The following is a 23,034-nucleotide window of genomic DNA, read 5'->3' as shown; positions in this document are numbered from 1 at the left end:
GACACCACGGTTCAAGCCAGCAGCTGGGGACAGGCTTTAATATAACAAGTGAAAATGTTCAGACAGATAGGAGCATAGCAGTTATAGGGCAGTTCCCTTAAGTACAACCCAGGGTTTTGGACGGTGCAGGAGAATGAGGTGAACAATAGTGTCAAACACGGCACTCAAATCTAAAACACAAGGACATAACAGTCGTCTCTATGGGTTGTTGACAGTAGTCCATTAGAGACCTTCATGAGGGCTGTCTCTGTGCTGTGGCAAACTCCAAAACCTGATTGAAAACTTATTATGCATAAAAATTATGAATTTGGGGTTGAAATTATGTTCTCCAGGACCATACATAAAAATGTGTAATTTAAAAAATGTGTCTCTAATTACTGAATGAGAGATTATCCAGATTTTGTTTCCCTTCTTTTTTTTCAGAAATGGTTGAATAATTGCATGTTTGAAGGCACAAACCCAATTCCAAAAAAGTTGGGACGCTGTGCTGAATGTGAATAAAACCAAAACGCAATAGTTTGCAAATGACACTGCTACTGACTACTAGTACTGACATTAGATTAGATTAGATTAGATTAGATTAGATTAGATTAGATTAGATTAGATTAGATTAGATTAGATTAGATTGAATTTTATTGGCTCCACGGTGGAGCAGCAGGTAGTGCGCATGCCTCACAGCAAGAAGTTCACCGGTTCAATCCCTGGGTTGGGCAGGGCCTTTCTGTGTGAAGTTTGCATGTTCTTCCCGTGCATGCGTGGGTTCTCTCCGGGCGCTCCGGCTTCCTCCCACAGACCAAAAACATGCTCATTGGGTTAATTGATGACTCTATATTGTCCTTAGGTGTGTGAGCATGAATGGTTGTCTGTGTCTGGATGTTGCCCTGCAATGGGCTGGCGACCGGCTCAGGGTGTACCCCGCCTCTTGCCCGTTGACAGCTGGGATATGCTCCAGCCCCCCGCAACCCCGGAAGGGGATAGTCGGGTATAGACAATGGAGGGATGGATGGATGAATTTTATTGATCACTTATGGAGGACCTGTCAGGGAAATTGGAGTTCCAGCAGCTCAAAGGGTATACGATACAGATAAAAAGGTAATAAAATACAATAGAAATAGAGAAAAATATGAGAAAAATATGCGCTATACAATATATACCATGATGTGATGTGAAGTGAACTGTAGTAGACCAGTAAGTGTCCCAGTGCTCCTTCCATTCCTACCCTCTGTCCCATTGTTACCTCCTCACCCCGAGTGAGGAGTTGTACAGTCTGATGGCATGAGCGACAAAAGAGTGTTTCAGTCTGTTTGTCCTGCACTCGAGAAGGAGCAGTCTTCCACTGAACAGGCTCCTCTGGTTACTGATGACGGTGTGCAGAGGATGTCTGGCATCATCCATAATGTCCAGCAGTTGTTGCAGCATCCTCTTCTCTGCCACTGTCACCAGAGAGTCCAGCTTTGTTCTGACCACCGAGCTGGCCCGCCTGATCAGTTTGTTCAGCCTGGATTTGTCCTTCTTGGATGTGCTGCCCCCCCAGCACACTAGTGTGTAGAAGAGGACACTGACAACCACAACCACTATCACAGACTGGTAGAACAGTAGTCAAGTGTTCCTGAGTCTATGTGGTACCATCCTTTATGTGTCACAAAAATGGTGAACCTCGCTCCATCCTTGCTTGTGAACAACTGAGCCTTTCAGGATGCCCTTTTTATACCCAGTCATGATACTAGCACCTGTTGCCAATGAACCTGTTTACCTGTGGAACGTTCCAAACGGAGTTCCACGTAATATGGTTTATTTGTTCGTAACCCTAACACATGAGGCTACTTGCTGACAAGTTTACTGACTTTGCCGAAACAGTACATTGATTTTGACTCAGCGCTCACTGTCAGATCCTCGACATGCAACTCTCCTTTTGTTCAAAGCAAATCCTCAATGCATGACTCTCAACCATACAGCTAAAATAACAGGGGCAAGACTTCACAGTCTTCACACCCAAATGGCAAAATAGACTGTTCAAACTAAGTGGATAAGAAAAAAGCATTGATGTTGTTGACTATTGATATGAGAGTATGTGAACTGCAGTCTCCTCCTCCCTAAGATGTTTTTCAATGGTTTAAATCACACCATTTCTTCCTGCCCCTTTCTCTGTGTCAAACCACACAATAGTACGGTCAAATAAGGCCCATTTTCTTCATTATTCTCTCTCTGGGAGTGAATTCATTGATTGTGGCCACAGCATAATGGCTCACAGAAAGAGAGCTAATGCAAAGAGACGAGTGGCTCTGGATGGTAGAAGAAACCATCTTGACCTACTTCTGGCTCCCATAAATACTTGTTGCTTGTTTTTCAGTTTGAATGATTGATCAAAAATTTAAAAAAGCTGGAATCAAGGGATGCACAAAACACAGATATAATCCATTTTGAGTACCCCAGAGAAACAGGGGTAGACAGACATGCTAGAAAAAAAACACCAAATATAGCCTGCACCCCATAAATCACACAGGTGCATTTTTCAGTAAAGCATATCAAGGCAAGTCAGTTCTTTTGTTTGGCAGAGCTATAGTTAAGTTTACATAGCAGTGTTTCCCATGATAACTTTGCCTTCCTTCTCATAGCTTTTAATCTTTCCCCTTTCCCCAGTCCTTCGCTTATTTCTTCCATCCTGAAGCCCATTCTCTATTCTGATTAATTTCGCCAGCCGGCAGTTAAAACCGCATGTCTAATTAAGGCATTGTGCCCGTGGAATCTTCTTTTCAGTAATTGCCCCAGTGCTCCCGCGCTTAAGTAGTGTATCTAGGTCAGAGCAGCAGTGAACCCTGGAGTACAGTGTACTATGTGGTTTCAGGATGTATGAGCGCCTTTCTGATCATACTGTGATTCCCTAGATCTTTCCGCCTCTCTATCTGCACTTCACAGTAAATAGGAACATGCTCTAATGTGCTCTGGTGTTAAATACCATGCTGGGCAATCATCTACAAAGCACTCCGCTGTGCAAGAGATGTGCAAAACAAAACATGTGGATCATGCCAGTCCTCTGGGACATGCAACAGGCTCTCACGAAAATGTTTGCTCATATACCAACAGCTGTAATAAGCTACATGTATAAATTATATGTATACAATGCATCATCACACAATTTCATTATTATGTATATGTATTATGGGTATTATGAGTTTTCCTTGTCTCCACCTCCGCCCCATGGGAGCAGGTGTGAAGAGTGGTAAATTGAAAGGTCCCAGGCAATCATGCAGGCGCTCCACCCAGCTCAGTCAGCTGGGGAATTCAGTGTGGGCCAGGATTAGGAACCAGCCAGCCTAACTAATATAGCTCAGCCTGCCCAGCCTATGCTGTAGCTATAATATCCCCTGCTGCTCCCATACATAGCAAAATGCGATTGACTGTGCTTTCCACAGCACCAGCCATGCTCCTGCCTTTCCCTGTGCTGCATGTGTCCGTCGAATACAGTTTGGTTTGATCATGTTTGAGAGATGAACAATGGAGGCTGATGCTGTGAGCAACAAGGTGAATCAGTCTTGTTTGCCTGTGCTTAGTTTTTCACATCCCCGTCTGGAGAAACGTAAGGGAAATGATCGTCAGCAAGCTCCTGTTATAATTTAAACGCAAATCTTAAGGCAGTAGTTAAAATCTCAGTGCAAACAATGATTAATCTACCTGCAATGGACGTCATCCTTACAGAGCATGAGTATCTGATGCTGAGCCATGCACCTTTGATACAACGTAAGATTGAAGGAGGAGAACAAAACAGCTTTGGTTTGACCTAACTGACAGCTTGCTAAGCCCCCCCCCCCCCCGATACCTGTCCAGCTCTCCATTGTCTCACGGCACATAAGGAGTTTACAAAGATAAGAAATGGTAGAGATACCACTGCAAATTCTCTATTTTCTTAAATAACGAATCCTTCAAATACAGATCAACAAAAGCAACTTGCCTCTTCTAGTCGGCTCAGTCACTGGTAGATTTTAATCATCTGTAGCTAATTAAGATAACATTAGCTGCAGGATTGGTTGGAGTGACTCTTTAATGTTTCCAGTTGACTTGGTCTGTATTTACACATACGATATCGTGCTGAAAGACTGAGGTGAACAGATCCCAAAGGGTCAGAATCATCAGCAGGTGATGATCGATGCAGACAACATGGAGATAAAGTAGCAGCATTGTCCTGTAGAGCTTCTTATGGATAGAAATCAGATCGAACTCTAATTTCATTCAAACATAAATCTCTTCAACTGCTTAGCTTAAATTCTTCATATATTCCAAACATTATATTTTCATTTTTAACTTTCAAAGAAAAAAGGCTTTTAGGATGAGTACTCCTCGATATATTTGATATGCTTTACATTGACTTGGATATTGACTGGGGTTGCTGGAGCCAAAACTAATACAGAGCAGGACACAACTGCTAAGGTTAGACTAAACTTGGTAAGCATCCAGGATCTGGATCCTGTGAGGAAATACGACACCTTTACCAGAACCTCATTCAAACAGCTTCAACACTGACAAATCCAACACTTGACAGACCTTCCGTGCCGTAGATACAGTTGCTGAGCTATGATTGGACAATTGTTGTACAAGGGAAGGGTTTATTGAAAGGTTATTTCCCAGTTACATATTGAGGTTGAAGTCTCAGATTGCAGAAATAACTTAAAGACTGACATTGGACCCTCGTCCTACAGGATCAGCGTGCGTACTGCATCCAAACACCATTCTTGTCCCAACAAGGTCCCTGAGCTTTCACCTTGTTGTCAACAGAGCTTGATTGCTTCCTTGCTGTTGTCTCAAGCAGATAATCTTGGCTCAGCAATCCCTCGCCACTCCCACCGGGCTGATGGAAAATCTGGCCATGCTGGGTTCTGTACATTGTTCATTTCGCAGCAAGTTTAGGTTAGCCGTAAGTGCTTACCTACTGTACCAGCACTGGACTGGCAATCTAGCATTGGAGCCCATTGGTTCATTTTCTATAATGACACTACGCTGGCCCAATCACATCTCTTCCTGTGTTTGCCCTGACTCTCCCCCTCAGTTCCCTTTGCTTTTCATGTCAGATGCATTATGACAGTGGCTCATGGAGGCTGAGGTGCAGGAGAAGAGTGTATTTGAATCAGTGGGGAGGGAGCAGCATGCAGAGAACCAGTGCAGGGAGGCAGTGTGTGTGTGTGTCATGCCGTGATGATGATGATAGAAAGAAAACATAATAAAGAAACACCGTCAAAATAGCATTGCCTAAACAAGGTTAGCTTAGCATATGCAATTTGTCATTGTTTTTTACTCAGCATCGTGCCCTAATGCTGTCACAACTTCAGATTTCTATACTAAACTTAGCTAATGTTAGTGTTTGCTAAGCAGTGGGTAACTTACATCCATTTCGTATCACAATATTATTAATTAGGCTAAAAGGTCCCTTGAAACATTCATCCAGTGCAGAAACGCTCACCTATATGAGCGTACATGCTTACTGGACAGCAGCACCTTTTTAGTGACTAAAGCAGATTTTTTTAAAACCCCCTTTCCTCTAATGATTTCCTCATGATTGGTCAGGGTCATATATGTAGTCTTGCCAGGCACCCAACCAAAACATGACAAGAGTTTCTGGAACTGTGATCGTTTGATCTGAAGAAGGTATTTGATCTGACCATCATCACAAACAAAAATTACCTGTAGTCTGATCCTGGCATTAAGATTTTTGCTCCGTCGACTCTTTTGTTTCACATTCCCAGATCTAAGCAATTACTTTGGTGAGTGTAGTTTTATCATAATGGAAACAACCACCAAAACTATGAGCAAGATCCAAGTTAAAATACAGCAGAATGAGCTGCATCACTGAAGGGAAATGACATTTTGTTTCTTTGTAAAATGTAGACCTGTGCCCACAGAGGTCAAAGGAAATACTGAGCCTGAAATGCCATTATAATGTATGACATGACCTGCATAAATACTCCCAACAAACATGCAAACGAGAGTGTGTGGATCAGCTCTGCCCTGTTCACATGTTAAGACTTTAGCCTTGGCTGCACAATGCCTCGACCTGCATCGTCACCCATCATCTGACGGACATTAACATGTGTGTGGAAATGGTGTCCAACAGTGGAAGTCATCTGTCAGTGACCCATGCTTTATTACATAACTGTTGTCAATCACAGCTGTGTGTCCCAGCCTGACACACTACCTCTTAATCCCTCTCTCTTGATCTGCTTCGTTTCATGTCACTGAAACACTCTTATCAGGAGCCTGTCCTGCTGGATGGATCCCAGGCCTTTTCTGCAGCGCCACACATGCCTGATATGCAGCAGTGCTTCATTAACCCGGGAGATTTCAGACCTGATACTAACTTTCAGCCTCTGTGACACATGAATCAGGAAGCCAACGCCGGGCACAGTGTCAGCCTAGTTATGTAGTGTCACAATGAAGATCGACTGATGTGGGTTTTTGAGGCCAGATAAGACTCTTCACATTTCATCATTTTCAGGCTATCAGCTGAGGAGTCTTCAGTGTTTCCACGGGTGCTTTTATTCTTGTTAGGACTGAAAATAGCTTCGCGAACCAGACAGATTCAGGTGATCACACTTCATTACTGAATGTTCAAGCGGATCACAACGTGTGTTGAGACGCAAGCATAATTTGGTGCTGTTAAACTCTGCCCAAATCTGCCTGCTATCTCTTTGCTGGGCACAGGGACTTCGCTGGTTGCCTGGCCTAACCACCAGTTACTACACTTGGCTAAGAAGTAATCACATAACCCCCTGTACATATTCACACTTTGATTTTGCACTGAGATGTAACGTGTTAAATGTTAGCTTTAGAGATGCTGGTAGGTGTATTATTTATGTTTTTGACAGGCTGCTTCCCTCAAATTCCTTTCTCTATGCTAAGCTAAGCTAACTATTGTCTAGCTTGAGCTAGATTTTATTTGCTTACATTTCCTTACATATAGCCTTCTTGTTGGAGAAGGGAAAAAGTTCAACAATAAATTCAAAGAACAACTGACATGGAAAGGAATATCATTAGTTTTGCAGGTATTTAGCCATAAACATATCCAAAAGTGAAATTTTGAGCTGGTGGTGGTGCAAGATGAACAGTCAGGGAATCACCAAAGACCATGAACATCTGCAACAAAATTTTGTGCCAGTGAATCTAACAGATGTTGAGATATAGTTCATAGATAGTACCACAAAGAGCACATAAAATAAATCATTTCTAGAAAGGGATTTCAAGCAACAGCACAAACAGAACTCAATTGGTTGTTGTCACGTTTGATCAGGTGGACCATGTAGGGACGTCTGCTTGCCTGGATGATAGAACTGTTTTATTCCACCGTGAGGTCCTGACAGCTGTTGCATCTCCGCTAGGTACAGCATGTCATCAGTGTCAAAAACACTATTTCAGATTGTCAGAATTCACTTCATATTTCTCCTGAGCCCTAGTTAAAGTCTCTCAACCTTCATGCAGTAAAAGCACATTGGTGATTGCACCACATTCGTGTTAGCCTCTCCTCTGAGACAAATCAGTGCCATCTTCATTATGGTGATACTTTCAGAGCTTTAGAGGAGCTGAGGCATCGGTGAACAAGGTGTCCCCTCCCGTCTCAACCTGCTGATACTGTCTTCACTCATCTTTGCTAGCAGTCTCCAAATCTATCACTTCATCTCTCAAGTGTCTCCTTCAGTCCCCACCACTTGTCTTACTTGAGAGTCCAGACAACCAACCACACTTTTACTTACAATCCACCTCTTTCCTTCTGTTTGCACAGCACTGCCTTGTCTTCTCCCATCAGCCCACTCATTTCCTTTTTTTTCAGCCTTATACTATCAGACACTCCTATCAGTTCGCTGCTCTTCTCCTCTCCTCTGTGACACAATATCTCAACCACTTTTGTAATTCAGGGTGACTTAGAGCCCAACGTATTATCTCTCCTGAAAGCTGTCTGTGGCCACTTTGTTTATTTCCAGGTGAGACACGATGTCTTTGTGAGGGATGTAACAGAGGACTGAGACACACTTCTTCACTGTCCTTGTTTGACAACGTGCGGACAGTGTCTGGAAATCTGGCGGTAATTAGGAAGAGGCAATGAAAGACACAGTCAGACACATGCAAGCATGTAGGAGAGTCACTGAGTGTGAGGTGGAGAGAGGCAGCCAATTAAATCACACCTTCATGTGAGTCTGATGGTCACATATCGGATCCAAAGGTGTAGAAGAATGATATGACATTCATGAATTCATGTGTTTAATGCATGGGAACAACTTAGTATTTCACTGTTTTTACAAAACAAGATTGGCTTAGGATGGTGAAGGCAAGGGCGGTCTATCAAAACATGCTATTGAATTGTATTGTGGGAAATTAAGGATCCAGTATTTTAGGGCATTGACTCGATTCAGGCACTAAAACCCAGGATATCTGGATGCCATTTTTTTCTACCTTTTTGACCTTTTTTCTCATTTCTCTCTCACAAGTCTCACAATTTTATGGAAGCAGGCCACAACAGTAAATCACTGGAGTACCCTTTTAAAATAATCTTATTTATTCATTTTAAGGCCAGTTCACCTAGAATGCTCCCAGAGCTCCACATCACTGTCCACATCTATGTTTTGTCAGCTTGTCAGTGAAGACTGGGGGTTTCCAGTTGGAGAAACAATTGGCCATGCTTTGTAGCAGGATTACAGGATAGGTTCAAGTGTGTCTTTAAACAATAATCAGGTGTCCATATGTTCTCCACTGTTATTGTGATGGAGACAAAACCCACGGTCCTGTGATGTACAAATACATTCTACAGTTAGACTGAAGTTAATATGAGGCATCAGCAGTCTGACTTAGACATATCATCTTCCAGTGACATTTTTAGTGCTTCTTGTCGGGCTGAACTGAAGGGACAGAAACACAAAGAGGGAATTTTCTTAATAAAAACACCACAACTTTGGAACATTTCCACTCCACTGAGGTCCCGTGTCAGCATCACGTAAACTTTGAAATATGCAGGAATCTAGGTCCATGAGGCTGTTGATGACAAACCCAGCAGAAAAGATGCTAATTGAATTGAATTTAAAGTGCTCACAGCATTGAAAAATTACTTTCAAACAAGTCAACAGTGATGCCCTAATTACTAACCACAGTAGACTGGTGTCACTTTTATAATCTTGAACTGACGGATGGAGTCATCCTTAATTTTTCCACCTGTGTGTTGAAAGATTCTGTGAAGTTGATCTGAACAGGATCCTCCATCACCCCGTGCCTTTTAAAATCTACTTGAAACACATTCCAAGGAGGCATTTTCTTTAATCTGCATACAGGAAGTTGTCTATATTGGCGGTGATGCTGTCAACACATGTATATTTTTTAATTTTTTTTCCACACAGAGAGGCAGTAATGACCTACATAATGTGAGTTTAAAGAATTTAAATGAAATGCTTCCCACACTTTAATCCAGTTCAGCATCTGTACCTCTGAAATGTGCTCCTGTTTAACTGCCCTTGGTGGCACAGTAAAATATAGGAACAACCGACTCCACTGCACAAGCATTTTATTGACAGTAAACATAGTGAAACGATCACCTCGACAGCATCTATGCTGAATTGCTGCCATAGCAGCTGGAGTATTAAAGCGGGAGCTCCTTATACTTCGAGGGCCTCTGTGACTTAATGTGCTGACGGCTGCTTTTTGCTGCTGGGAGAACAGCAAAGTGTCGACTGCCACACAGCTACTGCTGCTAGCATGGAGAGGCGGTGATATGGCTGTCACATGAATGAGGAACACTGAAACATGAAAGCGGTCTTGAGTATCTTCCCATTCACTCCTGTGGGAGATAGGCAAATATAAAGCTGAGAAGAATGCAAAAGTAGAAAACTGATGACCTGTGTGGGGAAAGTAACTCATAACATCTCAGCTTTCTCTCTTTCTCTGAGGCTGTTTGTCTATAAAGGCACAGTGGAGGTATAGACAGCAGTCTGGTTATCTCTGTCAAACAGCTAACTGATGGCCAGATAGCATGAACTTTTCTGTTCACAATCATGTTCCCCGAGGAGGCAGTCTATTGATTTTGACCCTGTGACCTTTTCCTATGACCTTTGCTCAGGTGCCATCATTTCAGTTCACATTTTCAGTTTTACCCCATTCACGGCCTTACTTGGAACATTCCTGATTTTTTTTAACAGCATGACAACGTGACCTTTAAGAGAGTAGATAGCAGATATCTCGAAGTGCATTTCTGAAGAGAGGCATGGTCACTGTTTTTCCTCTTGCTTCTTGTTTTTTAAGCTAAGCTAGGACTCTAGCTCTGTACTAAACACACAGACATGATACTGATGTCTATATTCTCATCCCATCTTTAGAAAGAAAGCCAGTGAATCTGTTTCCCAAAATGCTGACCCACACAGTTTAGTGACAATAAGACAAATGTGGCTAACCTATTATACTTCTTCTGTTATGTACCGTGTCACCCCAACGTTCTCTTTCCTTTTAGCTCTGTTTTTGGTCTCCACCCACTCCTGAAAAAATATGACTTTACAGCAGCCAAACGCTCCTGCTGTCGCCGCAAAGCTGCGATGAGCGGTGGCGCTGAACCAAAACAGTAAAGCTGTGGCTGTAAAACCAAAAACAATGAGCTCTGTAGAGCTGAAACTGCAAAGTTGAGAGTTAATTGTCATTCTGTGTGATCTCTTTCACAATGCACAAACTCATTTGGCCCATTGTTAATACAGACACAGTGATTGAAACAGCTTTAAGACTTCTTGGCCTGATGTTACCATATTTACAGATTTCTCTGTGTTTGTGTGATTTTATTGTTGTTATCATAATTTAAAACACATGTAATTTACTGTTTTTTCTTTTGCTGTAGAGGTCATTCAAGCGCAAGATGTCCGTATTAGCTGCCTGCATGCATCATTGGCTGCTAACAGGTGCATACAATATATCTCTGAACATTTTCCTTTCTTCCCTTACTCTGGCCATAAAACAAAAGCTGTATGGATGGAGTGTAGCTCTACATCTAACTTCTTTTTTTTCTTTGATGTCTCTCTGGTTGTTCAAGAAATAATCTCTTGATCATCACAAAATCACTCAAAATAAAACACTATCAGTTGATTGTGTAACTACATGCAGATAGCCCTGCTCTGTCCCGTGGGGCTGATTGAATCTCACTGAATTTCCAGCCAAAACAATCACGCAATGAAGTCAAGTGCTCTGCTTTCCAGCAGAAATATCATTATTTGCAATTTCAATCAAAGTAAAGCTTTCATTATTTTCATCAACTGCTCTCGCCCCAAAGGAGACATGCGGCAGGCTCCGTTTAATTGAATTAGTCAAGCACCAACCAGCAGTAAGACTGATACAGCAGTCCCCATGTTACCTGGTCATACATCTCAAGCTGCTCTAGCCAGGGTCTCAGTGAACCGTAACTAAGAGCTTATTGACCCTCTGTAGCTGCCTTATTGGCTAATATCTCAGTTTTTGCATGAAGGCAACGGAATGGAGCTCATGGACAATCACAGCTCTGAAGTATGGAGCACATAAATGCATCATGTGGTCCATATGTGAAAAGAGCGACCAGTGACTAACGCTAAGAACTGAGCTAGCTATGTTTATCCCAGCTGCCTTTAAGAATTTCTGACCCTGAGTATATCATTTCCTTATTGAGGCTAAAAATATTGCAATAAATAACTCAAAGGAGCTCAAAGGTCACTTCACCCATATTGCAGATATATTGCCTCACTTACCACCAGCAGCATCAATTCATTAGGTTTGGCATTTTATTGAAGCTAAATTCAGTATTAAAGTGCTTATTAAATTGAATCCCACATCAAATGTAATGATGTCGGATCCAATAAGGTTGTTTCCAACATTTGCAAAGGGGCTACATTTATAATTAATGAAAATGAAAAGATTCAGTTTGGATCTGTAATCAGCTTTTGTTGGGTGAGAGGGCAGAAACACGACAGTTTTGAGTGGCAGCCAAAGGAATGTTCTCAGCTGTAGACGCAACTGGAAAATGAGATGAGCAGATTAAATGTTGATTAAATATATTTGACACATTGAAATACGCGGTGTAACTTTCCATACCTTAGTTTTCACGAGCTTTTTGCTCCCAAATAGGGACGGAGCTGATTCCAATAGTAGTTTAAAGCTGCACTAATCAGTATTTTTCTATGAACAAGGGGGGGTGGACTGATCGCTGTGAAAGCGGAGTTTATAGTGACCAACCCACAGAGAATTATTAGCCGACTGTGCTTCCCTTCAGTTCTACCAAGAATTTCAGCATCTTTATGATCGTTGTGTTGGTTTTATGGCCCACAACAAACCTCTGTTTGTGTTCAGTCTTCACTGCTCTGGTCACCCAGCAGCAGGTGGCTCTTTTCAGCAACAAAGCACTAATAAACCCACTAGTAAGACAGAACAAGTTAGTGAATAGCTGTGAATAAAGTGGAGCTGTATTAAAGAACCAAATAGTCATGTCGGGTGAAAAGAAACACGACTCCAAACGAATGCTAATGTCGCTGAGGGATGAAGCAACTGTTCACTACAGCAGTTTAATAAGGTGATAATATGTCAGTGTCGTGTTATGTTGTGTCTCCAAACGGTACATATTGATTTAATATGCGTACCTTTGGGGTGCCCTTGTTGTTGTCGATGACTGAACCGCAGTGATACCAGTTTGTGTCTGATTGGGGATCTTTGTTCCTTCTCTCTCTCAATCGATCAGATCATTTCTGTTAAGATAACTGAATCTATGTCTTTGTTGCTTGTTGGACTGCAGAAACACACAGTCCACTTGAAGCCTGCTAGCCCAAACCACATCCAAAATGGAAAATTTTACTTTTGTTTGTCCAGGTTTGAGGTTTGTTTGTCCTCCACCTCAACACAGTAGGAGGAACTGAAAAATGACACTCAAAAAATCCACCCTCATACAGTAACTCTGGATAAAAGTGTGTTTTGTAATTTACCAATCATTTTAAATTTTCGGTGTCCTTGGCCTGGTGCTTGTTACCTTCATCATTTTTTCATCTATTAGCCTTGTCACGTCAAATATGAGTTCCTCCTTGATCTAAACGAGCGACCAAAGCTGTGCGGCTTCATTTATCCAATCATCAGTCATTTATTCATTGTCTTAATAACTTGCCTGCCATTTCCATTAAGCAGCCAATCAGGTGTTCCGATCTTGTAAGAAATCCATCTGCTCAGATTGCAGATCACCATTTTCTCTCCAGCTGTGGCTCCACTCTGGGCTGATGTATACTTGCAGATATATACTGCTGGTAAAAAGGGTCTCAGAGGCATAATGCCTGTCTGTTCCATCTGGCTTTGTAACAGTAACAGCCTGGCTTTGATTTTTCCTCCCAGTCCTATGACTGTCCTTGCTTTCCTGTTATACTCCTATCTGCTGTGTAATTGGCAAGTGTGCCCTGCCACCTGAGACTCCTTTTAACCTCCCCCCCAAAAAACAAGTGAAGAGTGCAGAGAGGGGGGATGAGATTCTTTCTCCACAAAATCAGCTCATTGAAAAGTAGGCCACTGAGCTGGCTGCCACTGTTGTGAGGATAGCTGGAATACCATGGAACAGTTTTTTATATTACTCATTGTATATTCCACTTTCTTACCTGCTCTGATCGAATGCATACAGACTTAAGTTTTCTTGTCATGCGTGGTCTCAGGATGCATATTATTTTACGATAAATATCACACTGTCTCCTGGAAATTGAACTGTGCATACTAACTTGCAACAGCAAATCTGTTTTCAGAGAAATTCAGTTTCTTATGGCAGATTTTAGAGACTGGAATGACAACTGTTGCTCGCAGATCTAGCTGTTGCTAGCTAGCTGATTCAATTAATGTTAACTCCAATAGCTCGTTGAAATAGCTGACTTTTAATTGTTTCCAGGAGACTCGATGGCGTCATTATTTCTTGCTAAAACACTGAAGCTAACTGGTGGCAGGAAAAAGGTCAGCATCATCACCAGCCGGTGATAGAGGACATGGAACTAAAAGAGAAAAGTTGCCCTTGTATTAGAGCGAGTTAGTCGAGAATATGACCTGGGTAAGGTGCCTACGGTTGCTCGACATACCGTGTAGATGTAATGTCTAGAACACAGAGTTGTTCTTTCGTCCTCATTATTCCTGGAAATATGTAAATTTAGCTACTGGGTATTAGTTTGCCTCAAAGGAACAATTATAGGTAACATTACTAAAGCCAATAAACACATCAAATGTGTGCTGATTTCTTCCGTCTTTCCGCCTCCTCTGAGAGGCTGCAAGAGAAGTGAATGCAGCATGTTTAGGATTGATTAATGATATGTGCTGAACTGCAGCGCTACAAATCTGAGCTGGGGCAAAAGGAGTAATGACTCCCACAAACTAGCTCAGAGGAAGACGGCTGCAAGCGCCTCCATTAGCCGGGGAGGTAACGAGTCAGTGATGCACTTTGGACATTACTGTCAGCAGTAAATCACATTTAAGGGAGGATGAGTTTCTACCTGAGGTGGGATTAGTTTATTAGGAAGAGAAGCTCTGACATTCAGCAATGACAGAGCGAGAGACTGACACACACTCGTGTTGACAATTACAGTGCGTAGGCATGCACGCACAGAAACACGCTCACACCTCAGACACTCACAAACAAGCCTTAGCGGACATGCACTTTCTTAACCTTGAAAGCCATTGTCCATTTCACCAAATGAGGCGCATTACAGTTGTGAGTCATTACAGGCACTCATAATCAGCCAGAGTGAGCCGACATCATCAGTGGTGGGAAACATGGAGGAGATGAGATAACGAGGGTCTGGAGGGAAGTGATTATAAGAGGAGACCACAGCAGCAGAGGCCGACAAATGCATCGCTGGGCTGAAGGTGGACAGGGTGTGATGAGCTCTGGCCTCTTCAATGAGTCAGCGGACGCAGAGGGCCGCCATGTGTGTTTGAGTGTGAAGGAAGCAGGATCTCCACAGTATGTCCACAAACCAGTTAACTGAGGCAGCAGATTGATGGAACACGCAGGTCAAAGTGGGGAACAGAAAAGTGAGTGTCCTCAGTGGAAAGAGATGTTATCACCTGCTGGGAATCGCGTGTTTTGTTGCAGGAAATGCAACCTTTGCACAAAATAATCTATGGCCACTGAATATGACTTTTTGCAGTACAGAATGCATTTGCACAAAAATAAATATTATGGAATAAGTATGATAGAATGTAAATATCAGTGTCAGATATTTGTGGCATGTGTTCGTATTGAATTTCAAATGCATTACATGAATGTATTGTTCATGAATTCACAACATTCAGCCCCGTGCACAGAATTCTTGATAGCTTCTTAGATAGAAGTGCTGTTTGGGGCCCATTTTCACAAAGCTTCATGTCATGTCCGTGGAACTGTCTCATGTAATAGAAGCTAATTACATTGTAAATGTGAATGATTACATTTGCATGAGGTTTTCTACTTTGGTGGTGTAATTATTCCATTCCTGGCTTTATTTTGTATGGACAATGCACATTCCATTGCATTAAAGCCGTAGCTCTGCAAGCACTGGTGCATTTTGGGCTCATGCAGAAACACGAAACAAACATTTCAGTCATTTAATGCATGAAATGTGGCACTTTCTAGCCCATAATACCAAAGGGAAAGTCATCTGGAATAAAGAAGGTGATGAATTTATGTGTTCTGCTTTTGTGTGACGATAGTATTTTTCGAGTTAATCTGATGGCATATGTTTTTCTTTTTTAAAAAAAAGTGTATCATTCCTGGTGGAAAATGGTGTGGGCTATGTGTTCCTTTCAGTCAGTTAATTCCAACACTGTGTCTACACAGGAGGTGCGGCGTGAGCTGCATGTTAGCAGAGCAGCAGCAGCAGCGCTCCATCTGTGTCTACACAGGACGGGTCCAGGCGTAGTGTTCAGTGTACGTCACCAATGTGATCACAGCGCAACACACAATCACTGCAGTTCTGTGCATAAAATGGAGAGCCTTCAAGTGCATGTAGCACGAGTGAAACATGAAAAAATGCAGTTGAAGCGCCTCCAAAGCGCCGCTGCCTGTGTTCATGGAAAGCCGCGGACACATAGGACATGTTCCACACGTGCTCAAACGTCTTCCATCGCTTGTTGTAGCATAGAGGTCACAACAAATAAGCAGTATGCAGATGTCTGCACAGAGCCTACACCTGCAATGCATGATGATGAAATTTACACCACGCAGACCCCAGCAGACCCTCACACACTCACAGATGCAGAAAGTATAATTTTGGCTTAAGTGTCCCCAGTTTGGATCCATGGGAGGAGGGGTGGGGCATGTTGGCAAAGGCTGCAGTCTACCACTTTGTGTTTCTTGATGCTACCACTACAAAGTGAGAAATGTTCAAATCCTGTAGACAGGGCCAATAAACTTGAGCTTGAACTAAGACTCCTCGGCAGTGCTTCTTCTCAGACTCTGGAACTGATTACAGATATGTGTAGTTGCAGCCATTGGAGGAGTGTGTCCTTTATTTCAGTGAGACTTGAGGTAATGCTGTGAAGATTGAGGTAGGGGAAAGTAGGCATGTGTTTCAACAGACACAAATGAAAGCTTCATCAGACACTGATTCATAAGTGTTCTCTCAGAAAAACAAAAGATCAACAAGATCAAGACCACCCCCTCTCCCACAAAATAAACATAAGAGGAAAAAAAAGCAATGAATGAAACAATGAGATTTTTGCTGCTTTGGAATGTGGAGAGCTTGTCTGCACTGAACAGCACTGTGTGCGGGTACCAGCTGACATAAATACAGCTTTAACTATTCCATCAAATGAAACAACAAAAACGATGCCGTATTTGGCTTGGGAATGATAAATATCTGATTCTACTGGTAGTTTACAATGAACCATGCTTCAGGCTCCTTCAGCACCATGGACAGCTTACCGCAGGCCTGAAGCGAGACGAGGAGAGCGAGAGACGAGGAGAGCGAGAGAAGCAGGAGAGAAATCACAAATGCTGGAAAGAGAATAAGTGGGTCGCTGCCTCAATGCATTGACTGAAATTAGTCATTATTACTAACTTTGTTTCTGCTAACAATGTGTTAAGAGGTAAACCTTTGATTCATTCTGGGGTGGTCCTGTCTAAAACCTCAACATTTTGGCCTTTGGATTCGTGCCGTAGGAAAGACCATCGGCATCCCCGTCTCTTCAGCTGTGTCTCTGGCATCTTTTTGGGCAGATGAAAGGCCGCTCTCTTTGTGTATTCCTAGAGGAATTTCGGAACATACTCACGCTGAAGAATGTCGATTCCCACTTGTGGGCTCTGGAGCAGCTTGCTGACACAATTCACCTCATGTAAAATGTAGCACCAGATGACAACAGTCAGCAGGAATTTCACTGACATGATCTCCTGCTGTAGACTTCTGGCTGCAGACACGTTTTCCTGTCACCTCGTAATAACAATAATATCAGATTCAGTATGTGGAGTGCTTTCTGGAGTACTCAGTGACACTTAAAATGATCATAAGCACACAAACATATAAGACACAGCACACACCTTTCTCTGTGGTATGATCAACCAGTGAGATTGCCGACATCAGGAAGCGAGTAGCACAGCTTCCACATAGTACTCCTATTGCACATTGGATCCGCATCTGAGGGTCGTCGGTGGGATGTTCTCCTTGAAAAGCTTATTATGTACAGACATTGCAGCACCACAAGGAAGCTCTCAGACTCTACTGGTGACTCTGCAGCATCTATAATGACTAGATTTAGACTGTGCATGGCATGAACAGTGCCCTCTTCTGTACCCTGTTATTTTCCTCGTCATATTGCTCCCATTGCCCCCCTGAAACTTGTCCAATAGCTTCTTCGGCCTGCAGTGTCAAGTACTGGTAGGAAACCAACAACTGCTTGCAAACAGAAACCCCAACACTGACTTTGCACTTTCAAAGAGAGCTGCTCTGTGTGGAGCGTCGGTCATGCAGTCCGATTTGATTGTTTTACTCTCTGTATTATTGCTTCCAGTGTCTTGTCCGCAGCAAGTGCAATTGCCTCATTTTGTAAGGTTTCCCCCATATTGCGGTCAGCAACCTCTTTTTTCTCTGCTTGTCAGACATGTTTGCTCATCACTCGGTCGAACTCGCCAAGCAGCTCCACCAGACCTAGAAAGTTCCCATTGTTTGGTTCATGTTGGGTGGAACTGTGAGTGCGGAAAGAGAGCTTTCATTCTGCAAGAGGAAACTCTTTGTGACTTGTATTTCTTGGTAAGTGCTGTCAGTGGTGCTGTGCATTTTTAAGTGCATCTCCAGCTTGCGACAGCTATGCGTGTTGGCACAGTGCACATTTCATTTCTCATGATCCTGGAATGTGCAAGTGAGTGACTCCCACAATCTGAAACATCCACAAGTGAGACTTTTGACAAAAAGGATACAGCAGAAACCGAGACAACCGAGTAGATGATTGTGAGGACGCTGTTTGGCAAGCGTGCCAGCCAAAAAACTGGCCAGCTGCAGTCAGCGGCTGGCTTTTACAGATACTGCCCCTTTCAGGAAGGAGAGAGGGAGGAAGGAAGGAAAGGAGGAAAGGAAGTCACTCACCTGTACATTTCTCCTCTTGTGTGCACACTCAGAGGCATATTTCACTGCCTGTGAGGCCTGCCAGGCACTTTTAATCAAACAAAAGCAGCACAACAGACTTTATATTTATAGCAGAAATCTGTTTTGCACGTTGCAGCCCAGCATGCAGATAAGTGAATAATGAATGCAAATTTCAATCAGCTAAATGGTCCTAAAGCTACTTTACAGCCATATAAACTGTGCGTCTTTATTCAAATGAGCCTCTTATATAATTGAAGAAAAATGGGTCCCCCTGACTATAAAACATTATTGCTCTCACTGTTATTATTTTCATTACGTAACACTACCTGCCTCAAATATGACGTGTTAAAATTAACTACTCAGGCACTGTGATAAAATTGGTCTGTAAAATTCTAATTAACAATCAATAAAATGTATTTCTCTCATTATGGAATCATTTCCCTTATTCCCCTTTATTTTCTTTACTACCCTGCATCAACACAGGGAGGTGAGACAGTAAAGGTTGCAACTGCAAATCCAGAGAACCGGTATATAAAGAGAGCAGGGGAGTGAAGCTGTTCCATCCTGAAACAGTGCTGCCCAGGTGCTTTTAAGCAAAACTTTTGATGTCCAAATGAAACAGCCTCGCCTCAAACAGGCCAAAAAAAAGGTCACATTGTACATTCCAAAATTTTATGTATAACCAGGAAGTTGGCAGGATTTGTTACGGTACCATGACTGTGCCATATTTATCAGCAGTGGCATTTTATTTTAACACTTTTTGGATTGAGGTATATTTACATACCAAAGGTGTTTTTTTTTTTTTTTTTACAAGTACAAAAAAAACCCTGATGATGTCATCATCTGGGTTATCTCTGGGTTAGCTGTGAAGTTTGTGTGGCGGGGATGAGCGAACGAAAGACACTGTCAAGTTGCATGATGGGAATTGTAGGATCAGGTTAAAAGTCAGGATATTGTGCTTTTTCTGCTGCATCAATTTTGACCATCCTTTTATCAATCTATTTCTCCCAAGCCCACTCAACTGTGTAGAAATGCAATACTAAATGTCTGTTAAACTCCTTTGAGGTATGTTTGAGTGGGGCAACTTACTGCTTCACTTCAGTTAGGAAAAGGCTGTGATTAGAGTTTATAAAAGGCTCAGCATTAATTCCAGGTCTGTGACACAGACTCGTGAATGTCAGACCACCCTGACCTCCATACCCTTACTGTGCACTTCACTACATCCAGAGCACACTGTTTCCTGCACTGGCACTGGAGTGTTGCCATTAGTTGTAAATCACGAGGTGCAGAACGGTCTAATATATGAATATAAGTCAGAGGAGTAGTGGGTTGTTACAGGCAGTCCTGAATGCGCCATTAAACGACTGATCTGCAGTCTGTCATTACTGCTGCGCTCACCTCATACAGGTGATATGGAAAGATAGTGAAGACAGAAACGTTTACAAAATGCCAGTGTTCATATCATCATCGACTCTGGAGGCGTGTATGACTGGAGAGCTGCTTGTGTGACGCTAAAAATACTGCGCATTGACAAGCTATCACTATATCTTTTAAACTCCATGGAGTGGCACCCCCGAGGGATTGTTCTTCCCATTTTAATATTTTACAGCACACATAATAATTTTATAGCACAAAATCATTTTGTAATATTTTACTTTTATGTAACTTTGTCTACCTCACCTTAACTTCTGGTATTATTTAGCGCTTGAAGAGGCCCACTAATGTCGCTGTTATGGCTTATCCTGCTATCAATCACGTTCATGCTACAGAGCATAAGACATTGAGAGGCCAACATTTATGCCCTTGTGGAACATTATTCTGGTTTCTGATCATCTGTGCAGGAGCTGGTGATGCACTTGCACACACAGTACTTGTATCCAGGCAGAGATCATATGTTTGATCATGCAGTAATCTGAAGTACTGATATGTACCCCTTGCACAGCGTCCACTAGCCTACAGGTGATTTAGTGCAGAGTGAGCAATGTGCCATGTAATGGCAGTGACTGACTAACTGCAAAAGATTTATTCTTCATTGGCTCCCCTCCATCTTGTGGCGCCATGTGTGAGCATATGGCACGTTTGGTTTTCAGGCACGTTGATATGTTGACATGGACACCATTTCCAAGTTCAACGTCTGAGAAAGTATTAACGTCCAGCGTTTTGTTGATTGATCCATCCACAACGTCCTTCCTGCACAGACTTAAGCATTCTGCATTACTGTCACCTGACTTCCTCCTTTGCTCCCATCAGAATAATGAGCATTGCTTGAGCTTTTTGTCACCTGAATGTAAACATACATCATTTCTGTGCCGCTTGCTGAAAGGTCCGCCACCGTTGACAGTCTCCCGTGTTTGAATGTGCAAAACAGGCTACTGGTGGAGATCAGCGCAGCACTCTGTCACCTTCCTATGAGCACGATAAGAAGTTAAATGCAAAGAAATAAATCACATGAATAAGTGCAGCAAAAATAGTGCGAAAAGAGAAACTGATCATACTTTGACCTCAGCCACAAACAGCAACCTTTCCTCTACCAATCCATCACCTGAGCCGATTATGCAAACCAGCCCTCCTGCGAAGATGAAACATCTCAAATATTTATCTCTGCCTCTCTGGCCTCTCGTCCGGGCCCCCACAAGGTCATCGCATGTGACGAGAATCTATCTCGCTGGCCGCCCTTGGAGTCTTTCTTCCGTGGCTTTGGGGCAGAATAGGGGTAAAGCATTTGCGCTAGCCCTCAGCAAGATATTCCAGTCAGAGTAAGTCCTCCCTCCTCTACAATAACAGTATAGATCAACCTGAAGGTGACAGCGAGCAGAAGGCTTCTCAGGCTGCCTCGAATCAGGATAATAGGCATGAGGGTGGAGGATCAAACAGTGTGTGTGTGTGTGTGTGTCACATCCATGCACTGACACCCCCTATTGATTATCTCTGGTGCCCCTTAGGACTGATACGCACACACAAACACGCACAGTGAGGAAATGTATGTGATGGGGAGCAGAGGCAGTGCATACATCACTGATATTAAATATGATTCTAGTCCAACGCCGAGAAGAATGTGAAGGGGGATGAAATTGAACAACCATATTTGTATCGCTTCTAGGGGCACAGCAGCATGAAACTACTGCACTGACACTGTGTGTGTGTGTGTGTGTGTGTGTGTGTGTGTGTGTGTGTGTGTGTGTGTGTGTGTGTGTGTGTGTGTGTGTGTGTGGAATGGGGTGGTGTAGGTCAGAAGAAGGGGGAGGGCAAGGAGGAAAGAATGATGACTTTTAATCTCAGGGGACAAACGTTTGCAGTTCTTCAGCAGCCTCCTCACACACACACACACACACCCCACATCACTCCAACACGCACATGCACATGCACTCACACACACACCATTATTCTCACTTTTATTCACATCTACAGCATGTCGTCAGAGGAAATTACTGATGGACATCACACTGCACTGAATGTCCTCAGAAAAGAAGAAACACACGCTCATATAAACAGAATATTCGGCTAAAAATAGAAGCTAGATATTAGCGACTTTGACCACTCTGATGGATTTCTGTGCCTCTGTCAGTGACTGAAAGCCGTCCTGCCCACCCTGACCCCAAACCAGCACAGCTATTCCCCAGGTAGCAGTTACATGGAGGTAGTAACTGTGTGTTTGTGGAGTGATAAACTTTTGCTGTCAGTGGTAATTTTTCTCTCCGTTCACAGGAGGGGGGGGGGGGGTCCACCAGTGGTCCTAGATGTTATGGCCCAAAAAATAAGCCATGCATTTACGCAGGAAATGATTATATTGTGCAACTGGTACACTTTTTTGTATTGTATGGGATGACATTTGTTGCAACCTGCAAGTATCCCACATCATTTACATCAAGAAGAGCTTTTTATTGCATGATTTAATGTACAAAATACAGCGGAGAGGGGAAAATCTTCCGGTTAACTCCATGGTTTGCTTTCCATTTCATTCACAAGATTCACTCCAACTCAAGCAGACAGTTGCCTAATCTTCATTTTCCCAAACATCTCACTCGTTCAGTAGCTCTGTCTCTCAGACGCTAGGTTTATATACTGCTCGTCCATAATGCCGTGTGAGCAACATGCTGCTGGAATTCCATTTTTGTCAGCACAATGGGGAAAAATGTCTTGTCCCTGTACATTACGTTCCATGTCACTTCTACATAATTTACTTCCACTTGTTGATAGATTATTGTTACGCTGCCTAAATAAATAATGGGGTGCCTTTAAAAAAGAAAAACACAGCTAACCAGTGATTTAGTGTTTTATTTTGATATATTTGATGAATCTACTGTGATTCAGAGTTGGAAAACGGTAAAACAAAGGATGGAAAAGAATAAACCACTAGGCGATGATAAAGATGTCACAGGTTGAATTGTGGGAAATGTAGGATGCTATGTAATTGGAGCTTGACTAAAAGTCAGATTCAAATTTATCTTTATAACTTTATAGAAGAGCAGTGGCTGGGGTAGCTCAACCGGGGTGA

This window comes from Chaetodon trifascialis, chromosome 21, assembly GCF_039877785.1.
Source record: "Chaetodon trifascialis isolate fChaTrf1 chromosome 21, fChaTrf1.hap1, whole genome shotgun sequence".
Classification (NCBI taxonomy): domain Eukaryota; kingdom Metazoa; phylum Chordata; class Actinopteri; order Chaetodontiformes; family Chaetodontidae; genus Chaetodon; species Chaetodon trifascialis.
The sequence above is the reverse complement of the archived record's forward strand: the minus strand, read 5'-3'. Positions refer to the sequence as shown.